The sequence below is a fragment of the Rhinopithecus bieti genome, unplaced genomic scaffold (genome assembly GCF_001698545.2).
Source record: "Rhinopithecus bieti isolate Rb0 unplaced genomic scaffold, ASM169854v2 scaffold_12070, whole genome shotgun sequence".
NCBI lineage: Eukaryota > Metazoa > Chordata > Mammalia > Primates > Cercopithecidae > Rhinopithecus > Rhinopithecus bieti.
The window spans coordinates 1,282,952-1,290,012 of record NW_016807449.1 but is presented as its reverse complement, the minus strand read 5'-3'; the positions used below and the strand labels follow the sequence as shown (position 1 = coordinate 1,290,012).

At 53.6% G+C, this 7,061-nt stretch overlaps 1 long non-coding RNA gene across 1 annotated transcript; it reads right to left on the bottom strand.

Moving 5' to 3' along the window:
* Window positions 1–5,180: 5,180 nt before the first annotated feature.
* On the bottom strand, window positions 5,181–6,443 carry LOC108535794 (uncharacterized). The gene is made up of 2 exons (XR_001887330.1): window positions 5,753–6,443; window positions 5,181–5,557 (listed from the first exon to the last, which is right to left on the bottom strand). It is a non-coding gene; the product is annotated as an uncharacterized LOC108535794 (long non-coding RNA).
* Window positions 6,444–7,061: the final 618 nt, after the last annotated feature.

The window sequence follows — 7,061 nt, the reverse complement described above, 5'->3', positions numbered from 1 at the left end:
GGTAGTGGCCGGTGAGGGCCCAGGCTGGTCAGCTTCCCGTCCTGCACACCCAGGGGCCTCCCTTTCTGCTGGAGTCCCCTGTGTCCTCAGCCATCCCAAGAGGGGTTTGCTGGTCCCTCCTTTCCCCCCGTCTCACGAGGCCCCTTGTCCTCTGCCTTCTTGCTGGCAGTGGAGCGGCTGGATTGGGGCCTTTGGCACGGGAGCTGGTGTCTCCTGCGCCCGCCTCCCCCATGGCCCCATGCACCCCTAGGGGCTTCCCCCCTGCCCATGGAATAGAGCCCGAGATCCCGGCCACTGTGCCAGCTCTGACCTCACATCCCCCCACCCCGAGCCCGTGCAGTCTGGGAACATGCCACCTTCTCTCCAGCCTCTGTGCCTTTGTTCCGGGTGGTCTCCCCGTCCTGTCCCTGGCTGGGTTAGGTGGTCCTGTCCAGGCTTCTGCAGCGCCCCCCTTACTTTGACACTGCACTAGGATGCAGCCTCTCTTCTGTGTCTCCTTGAGGGGACAGAAGCATGAAAGAGCCGGGGCTGGATGGCCAGGGGCTTCTGGGCTTGGTTCCTAGCACGGCCCCTGCGGTCGTGGTTTGACATGTCTGCCTGGTGCAGACAAGAAATCCTTGCCTTTAGGGTGACAGGCCCTCCACAGGCCTCCAGACTTGAAGGAAAAGATTTAAGATAAAAAAAACAAAACCAACAGTTAGTGGAGTCAAAGGCCAGACACTGTAAATAGAACCCCCTCCACCGCCCCCCGGCGCCCAGCATCCTGCCTGGACTGCGGTGCTATGAGGGGCTGTGGGCCTTTGCTGTGCGCTGCCCTCTCTGTAAGTCTATTTAAAAACATCGACAATACATTGAAATGTGTGAACGTTTTGAAAAGCTACAGCTTCCAGCAGCCAAAAGCAACTGTTGTTTTGGCAAGACGGTCCTGATGGCAAGACAGTCAAGACAGACTTGACTGAAATTCGCTGCTCACTTGATACGTTATTCAGAAACCCAAGGAATGGCTGTCCCCATCGTCATGGCTGTATGAAGCTCAGCTGTGCCGTGTGGCAGTTTATTAAACTGGCCGCCAAATCGACACTCAGCTGGCCTCCTGCATTGTGTGGTTATAAATAGCACCCCAGTGAATGCTGTCATCCAGTTTCTCCTCCAGTCTCTCCTGGTTGTGGTTTGAATGATCTCGGGACGCATGACTAAAATGGAGTTACGATGGCAGATGGGAAACGCGCTTATGAACAAGTGATGGGTTCACGTGAGTCGACTGTCAAGACCAGGAGGTGGTGCACGGTGGGATTTTGCCTTCCCTCTCGTCACTTCTTTTTGATTTTGAGACAGGGTCTTGCTCTGTCACCCAAGCTGGAGTGCAGTGGTGATACCTTGACTCACTGTCATCTCCACCTCCTAGGCTCAGCGATTCTCGCACCTCAGCCTCCTGAGTAGCTGGGATTAGAGGCGTGCACCACCACACCCAGCTAGTTTTTGTATTTTTTGTAGAGACGGGGTTTCACCATGTTGCCTAGGCTGGTCTTGAACTGCAGTACTCAAGTGATCCACCTGCCTCGGCCTCCCAAAGTGCTGGGATTACAGGCATGAGCCACCGCGCCTGGCCTATTTTTGGTAGCTTTAATAAAGAAGATAGTCTTAGCATTGCTGACTTCTGTTTCTTCCTCCACCTGCAGGAGACAGCTTATGCTTTTTCTGTCTTCATTCCCTGTGAATCTTGCTTTACTCTTCCTAGATGATTCCTGAAGTATTTTACTAATGCTTTTGTTTTGTTTTGTTTTGTTTTGTTTTGAGACAGAGTCTCACTCTGTCACCCAGGCTGGAGTGCAATGGCATGATCTCACCTCACTGCAACCTCCGCCTCCTGGGTTTAAGTGATTCTCCTGCCTCAGCCTCCCAAGTAGCTGGGATTGCAGGTGCCCGCCAACGCACCTGGCTAATTTTTGTATTTTTAGTAGAGACAGGTTTCACCATGTTGGCTAGGCTGGTGTTGAACTCCTGACCTCAGGTGATCTACCTGCCTCAGCCTCCCAAAGTGCTGGGGTTACAGGCATGAGCCCCTGTGCCAGGCCTACTGAGACTTTTTGGGAAGTATTCACAACTCGGAGTCCTGGTCCCTGTGTCTGATCTGCAGATGCCTTCTACCCTGGTGCTGGGGGGGCCATCTTATTTTTCCTGGGTTGAGCATTGGGATCCTTATAAGCCTAATTACATCCTTTCCCTCTAAGACTCAGTTGCTTTCAGGCTGGCAGAGTTATTCTGTGGGGGTATTCCAGCAAATGCCTGAGTTCCTTCAGACTCCCCTAGGGTTCTGTTCTTTTTTTTTTTTTTTTTGAGACGGAGTCTCGCTCTGTCGCCCAAACTGGAGTGCAGTGGCCGGATCTCAGCTCACTGCAAGCTCCGCCTGCCGAGTTCACGCCATTCTCCTGTCTCAGCCTCCTGAGTAGCTGGGACTACAGGTGCCCGCCACCTCGCCCGGCTAGTTTTTTGTATTTTTTAGTAGAGACGGGGTTTCACCAGGTTAGCCAGGATGGTCTTGATCTCCTGACCTCGTGATCTGCCCGTCTCGGCCTCCCAAAGTGCTGGGATTACAGGCATGAGCCAGCACGCCCGGCCTGCCGGGTCTGTTCTTATTAAACTTTTCTTTCAGGTCTGCCTGTCCCTGGGGAACCCACTCACTATTTTGTTTTACTGACTGGGGTATCCAGGGATGAAGTATGAAACTCAAAAGATAGAGTAGGTTGGCCAGGCATAGTGACTTATGCCTGTAGTCCCAGCTGTTTGGGAGGTGGAGACAGGAGGATCGCTTGAGCCCAGGAGTTCGATGCTTCCCTGAACTGCGATTGAACTACGGCACTCCAGGCTGGGTGACAGGGAGACGCTGTCTCCAGAACAGACAAAAGATGCAGTGGGATGCACGTTGAGAAGCTGTATGCTCACTCCGGGCTCTAGCACCCACTTCCCCTCCCTGGAGACAGCCTGGGTGTTCTGTCCCCTGGTATTCTGCAGGTACTCTCCGCAGAAACAGATGCGCATTTAAACAGTTTTGCAAGTGTTGCTCTTTTCCTCCACCTCCTTTTGACATAGCTGGGGCAGTTTCCATCTCTGGTATAAGGTACCATCTTACTCCATCTCTGGTGTAAGAGCGTGTTGTGTTGGTCCCCTGCTGCTGGATTTGAGTTGTTCTAAGCAGCACTGCCCCGTTCTGCTGCATCACTTTGCCCACGTGTGTGTGTGTGTGTGGAAGCCATGGCCCGGTGCGGCCCCGCCTTGCTGGGGGACAGGGATGTGTGTGTGATGGTGGTGCATGCTGCCCCCTTACTACTCCAGGTGTCTGCCCTCCACCCTGGAGGTGCCAGACAGCCCCTCAGTGATTCCTCAACTGATCTCCAGCTCAGATCCCACCCTTGATCTCCAGACTCATGGCCCCATCTGCCTCCTGGGCTCCTTCCCCAGGATGTGCCTCAGGGGCCACTAAAGGAGCCAGTGCCTCTCACCTGCCCGGATCGGGTGCTTCTCTAGGGATCTTTGTTCTAGTGAGTGGTGCCACCACCTGCCTGAACTCATGGCCCAGAGCACTGCCCTGTCCCAATCACATTCCCCTGTGCACCACCATACCTACCCCTAAAGTTCTTCCTGGCCTCATCCCTTCACTTCTGTCTCCATGGCCTTGGCCCCAGCTCAAGCCTTGTCCTCTGCCACCTGGACCATCAGCCCAGCCTCCTCTTTGGCTTCCCAGCCCACAGCATCCCCCCTCAATCCATCCCCCTAATGGAGGGCTTCCTGACACTAGAGCTGACCTCACTACTCCCCTGCTCACAAGCCTCCCCGTGGCCCCTCACCTCTCCCAGGATAAAGTCCCAACGCATCATTCTGTGTCTCCTCCTCTCTGTCTCCACTGTCCTGACCCTAACTCAACCCTCATTCTCTGCCTCCTGGACCCTCACCCTAGCCTCGTGACTTCTGGTCTGAGATGTGAGAGCACCTGGCAAGGTAAATGCTCCAGGAGGGTTGCTGCCTCCCATTTCCTGCCACCACAAAATGTTTTCAGCTCCCTGGCATTGAGGAAGCTTCCCTCTTCCCAGCCTAGGGTTTCATGTGGGCATTTAGGCGCTCCCAGTATATTGTTGCATGGCAAGCAATCCTAAAATATACAAGACTGCATTTAGTATGTTGTAAAATTCTTTACTAACCTCAAATTGTCTACTGGAAACTATGGGCTCCTTTTTTTTTTTATTGGTGGGTGGGGGGCGGGTGTGTTTGTGAGATGGAGTTTCACTTGTCACCCAGGCTGGAGTGCAGTGGCTCTATTTTTGCTCACTGAAACCTCCACCTCCCAGGTTCAAGCAATTCTCTTACCTCAGCCTCCTGAGTAGCTGGGATTACAGCTGCGTGCCACCACACCCAGCTAATTTTTGTATTTTTAGTAGAGACAGGGTTTCACCATGTTGGCCCGGCTGGTCTTGAACTCCTGACCTGAAGCGATCCACCTGCCTCGGTCTCCTACAGTGCTAGGATTACAGGTGTGAGCCACTGCCCCTGTTCTCTGTAGGCTTCTTTAACCCATCAGAGAGACTCCCTGGTAAGGATCAGGGGCTAACTACTGGTGCCTCTTCAGCTGTCAGTCCATCCTCCTTTGCTTGTACCCACCTTCCAGTCAGCAAGGCACAACAATGTTGTTACAAAGGAAACAAACTCAATTTGGCCCATTTCCTGGTAATGCAATCTCCCAAACAGGTTTGTGTGACCCAAATTCCATTTTCCTTTGTTTCCCATGTGCAGTCCCAGTTGCATTTCCATGGGAGCCAATCCACCCACCCATAGAATGACTTGAAAATGTGTGAAGTACCAGGTGCGGTGTCTCAGGCCTGTAATCCCAGCACTTTGGGAGGCTGAGGTGGGCGGATCACGAGGTCAGGAGATTGAGACCATCCTGGCTAACACGGTGAAACCCCGTCTCTACTGAAAAATACAAAAAACTAGCTGGGCGTAGTGGCGGGCACCTGTAGTCCCAGTTACTCAGGAGGCTGAGGCAGGAGAATGGTGGGAATCCAGGAGGCAGAGCTTGCAGTGAGCCGAGATCACGCCACCGCACTCCAGCCTGGGCGGCAGAGCGAGACTACGTCAAAGAAAAACCAAAAAAACAGTGTGAAGTTCAGAAGTTTCATGCCAAGAAGTTTGCTGAGCATGATGTTTATATATTGATTAGGAGTAAAATGTTCATTTTACAAAATGTTACAACTTCTCCCTGTCCCCTCCTTCCACCCAGTATCCCCTGTTCCTCCCCCAGGCATTCAGGTCACTGTTCCTTTTTGTTGGGATCATTCTCGGTGTCTCATACAACTGGGTTGCAGCTCCATTCTTTGCCAGGAGGTGATGATAGAGGATTCCACGCACTCAGAATGCCTCAGGCCGGCCCCTGTGGCTTCTGTCCATGGAGGGAAGTGTCCTGCAGGGGGCGCTGTTGGTCCTTCAGGCAAGGTCGGGTTCCCTTGAAGTCTCTGTCCTAGCCGTTGCTGGTCTTCAGAAACACTGGGCACCGTTTTTCTCATGTCTGAAATGGAATTCAGGTGAGGTCCCACCAGTGCTGAGGTGCTTCATGTCAGGAAGAGTTGGGGAAGGAGTGGAATGGAGCAGAAAGGCGTCATCTGCTCACTGAGCTCAGATAGGAGGCCAGGGATCGGCAGATTCAGGAGCCCATTCCTGGTTAACCCCAGGGGCCCCACCCAGTCCTGGCCCTGCTCCTTACGTGCTGTGTGTCTTTAGGCAAGTTGCTTCCTGTCTGTGAGCCTCTTCTTTGTGTCCATCTTCCTGGGCCTAGGGCAAGCCCGATTCCTCCAGGCAGTGTCCAGAGTTCCAGATAGAAAAGAAAGAGAGAATGGGTGTCAGAAAGCTGGTCCACTCCTGGGCCTCAGGCTTGGGGGCCCTGCTCAGGGCTAGCCTGTTTGGGCATTGGTGTGGACTCCTGCCTCCTGGTCAGGACCTGGAAACGTGGGAGCAGGCAAGGCAGGAATGGGAGAGGGAGGCAAAGGCCCACCAGGCAGGGATGCAGGGGCCAGCCAGGAGATGGGAGATGGGGCTCCTGGGAGGGAGGCCAGTTTGAGTGAGAGCTCGGAGGAGAGAGAGGGAGAGAGAGCCAGGAGAGGAGACTGGTCCAGAGAGGAGGGAAAGGAAACGACAGGGCAGAGATAGAGAAAACAGAGAGAGGGGAGGAAGAGAGACCCAAGGGGGAGAGACAGGGAAGGAAGAGGAAAGAGAAGAGGAAGAGGCAGATTCAGAGGAGAGAGGAGAGAAAAGAGGTGGAAATGAAACAGGAGAAAGGGGGAGGAAAGGAGGGAGAACAGAGTGCAGGAAAAAGCAGGAGGAAAGAGCCGGGCGCGGTGGCTCAGGCCTGTAATCCCAGCACTTTGAGAGGCCGAGGTGGGTGGATCATGAGGTAAGGAGACCGAGACCATCCTGGCTAACAGGGCAAAACCCTGTCTCTAGTAAAAATACAAAAAAAAAAAAAAAAAAAAAAAAAAAAAAAAGAGCCAGGTGTGGTGGCAGGCACCTGTAGTCTCAGCTACTCGGGAGGCTGAGGCAGGAGAATGGTGTGAACCCGGGAGGTGGAGCTTGCATTAAGCCGAGATCACGCCACTGCCCTCCTCTAGCCTGGGCGACAGAGCGAGACTCCATCTCAAAAAAAAAAAAAAAAAAAAGATGGCCAGAGCGGGAGGGGAGAGAGGAAGAGGTAGAAAGAAGGAAACAGAGTGAGGGGTCAGAAGTGGAAAGAGGAAGAAACGGGAAAGAAAGATGGAGTGAAAAAAGGGACAGGAAGGAAGAGAGGCAGAGGGGTGGGTGTCATGGCTGGTGAGCTGGGAGAAGAGGGAGGCAGAGAAACGGGTGAAGGAGGGAGCAGCCTAGGAGAAGGGGGTGAGGGAGAGGGGGCCAACTGCCCAGGGAGAGGGAGGGATGGAGGAGTGGGGAGCTCCAGCCAGAGAAGAGGAAAGAGAGAAAGGAGAGAGCCAGGAACAGGGAAGGAAAAGAGAGCTAGGAGGAGACCATGAGATAGAAAAGGG